We start from the raw sequence: 2,604 nt of genomic DNA, 5'->3' as shown, positions 1-2,604 counted from the left end.
AGTGGATCGCCTGGGCCCGCGGGTTCGAGACCCGCCTGGGCAGCGAGACCTCATCTCTACAATCAATCAAAAATCAGCTGGGCGTGGTAGCGCACGCCTGTAATTCCGGCTACCTGGAAGGCTGAGGCGGAAGGATCGCCGGAGTCCAGCGGGTCGAGGCTGCGGTGGCCAGGAGCGGCCACTGCACTCCAGTCTGGGCGACCGAGTGAGACTCTGACTCAAAAAAAAAAAAGAAAAAAAAAAAGAAACACCCCAAAAGGGAAGCAAGACCAGCAGCACTCAGTTATCTGTTTTCTGACGTGTATTTTGTTGCCCGAAGTTTGAGGAATGCCTGCCCCTTTCATCTGGCCTTGGCCAGCAGGGAGGATGAACAAAGCCCACACACATCCGACACAGCGCAGGCTGGAAATCTCAGGAAGAAGAGTCAGCAGCAGGATGCAGAACAGGGTCCCATTCTCTCAGCAGCCCACAGATGTGCTAGCATCCGGCACAGCTGGACATGTCACCGGCTGTGCTCCAGGAGAAGGGTCCCCTTCCCTGCTGCTTTACCGTCTTGTGGGGTTTTCAAGAAAGCAGCCTTCCAAGTCAGGAAAACCTGTATGAGCTTGGGCACTGGCAGTTCAGATAGTGCTGGAAACCCCTGCTGAGGACACCGGAACAGCTTGTGTGAAATCAAGGAACAGTCCCTCCCGCCAAGGGAGGGGCATTGCCCTTTCCAGCTGCCTTATTTTCAGGTCACTTTATGAGAGCCATCCGGTTCATCCAGTTGACAGTCCTACCTGTATTCCCAAAGTCCTTCTTCAAGGAAGACACGGAATCCAACTGTCATAGATTCAAAACACAGCTTCACCACTATTTCGTTAGATGACCTTGGGCCAGGCAGAAAGCTTCTCTGTGCCTCAGTTTTCACATCTCTGAAAAGGAGATGAAAATTGGACCTAAAATCGTAGGATTTTTTTTTTTAGGACAAAGCGGGATGATGTACAAGAAACACAACACAGACCGGGCACATGATAGCACAAATGCATGGTGGCTAAACTAAGCTGGGCTCTACAATGAGTTTAAAAAGCACTGGGCCAGATCTCTTCAACTCAAGCTGATACTTCGAGTTTGACAACATACCTACATGGGGGAAAAAAACCTTTCATTGTTTCCTTTCAAAACACAAAATATTTTCCCCAACTTTTCCCATTCACCTAAAGACCTTGGTCAGAGTTGACATAAAGACTGAACACTATGTAATTACTGTAATTCCTCTGGACCCTCTTCTATATACCGTCTTTCGGAATTTCGCCTTATGTTTCCTAAACCCAGCTCTGGTCTTTTCTGTTTTCTCAGTACCTCTCACCAAAGCTATTTCAAGAAGATTCAGTCATTTATGCTTTTAACCAATATTTACCCATCCAATTCTTACTTGCCTGTACCATTCTAAGCCTGAAGGTGAGCAGTAAATATCCAGAGTCTCTGTCCTTCAGAAAGTCTACATTTCCAAGGGAGTTAGGCATTTAAATAAGTAAAATCAGTTCATGGGTAAGAGTAACAGTAACTCAAAGCAGGTGTGAGTAACCTGTTCTGGAGTGACTGGGTGAGGTTGATCGAGGAAATCTTCCAAGAGGAAGTGACATTTAAACAAGACCAAAAGAATCATCAGAAAATACCCAGGGGAACAAGAGAGGAAAAAGTGTTTCAAGCAAAGACAATCCAACTGTCATTCTTGACCTTCACTTCAGACCCAGCTAGGGTTCTTACAGCCCAGCAAGAACTATTCATCACCGCCATTGATCCTCCCTACCCACTCGAAAAAATGGAATTTTAGAGCGAACATCTTGTTGAAATTTCGGCACCTCTCAAGAACTGAAGCCTCTTCAGCACAACCTCAATTCACTCAGAAAAAGACAGCAAAAGAAAAATGGGTTGCATTCAGAAAGACTCAAAGGTTCTCCATCTGTGAACCATGGAGGATACTTGCTGATCAGCTTACCAGAGAAAGCCAACAGAAATACAGAGACACCTTCTTTCCTCCCTTTCACAAGAGGAACTCAAAACTGTCTTCACGTCTAAATACAGAATGACCCCAGTTGACAAGGTCATGTCATTTCTTTGCCTGTCAAAAAAATGGACTTTCTCAGTCTCCACTGTGGGTGAAAATGTAGTATTTCTGCTTGCGATTTCAATTTCACAGCTGACTGGCATCTGCAGAGACAGAGAATTCTAATAAAATTGCAGAAGCCTTTAATACAATGACTGGCAGATGGGGAAAGGGTTTGCAGCCACTCCATTTTTCTGATTATGTTAACAAAACATGGCATGTGCTTTTCTAATGCTCTGACGTTGTTTCATTGACAATTTAAATCAGATGACTAAAACCAGTGATTAGGCCTTTTAGCAGGGGCAATTCTGCTTACCACCTGAATGGTTCAGTAGCATATAGATCCTTTAAAAAAATTTTTTTTTCTTTTCCAATCAGACAGATTAGCATTCTGGCTTCTGCACTTAATAAAGTTACACAGGGCACTTTCCAAAAAATTGTCTGAGTGCAAAATTGAGCCAATAAATTATTTATGCACACTTGGTTTGGAAATTAAGCAACAGTGAAGTACTTTC

This window comes from Carlito syrichta, unplaced genomic scaffold (genome assembly GCF_000164805.1).
Source record: "Carlito syrichta isolate Samal-C Ts95f unplaced genomic scaffold, Tarsius_syrichta-2.0.1 Scaffold303661, whole genome shotgun sequence".
Classification (NCBI taxonomy): Eukaryota; Metazoa; Chordata; class Mammalia; order Primates; family Tarsiidae; genus Carlito; species Carlito syrichta.
This window is presented reverse-complemented; position numbering follows the sequence as displayed.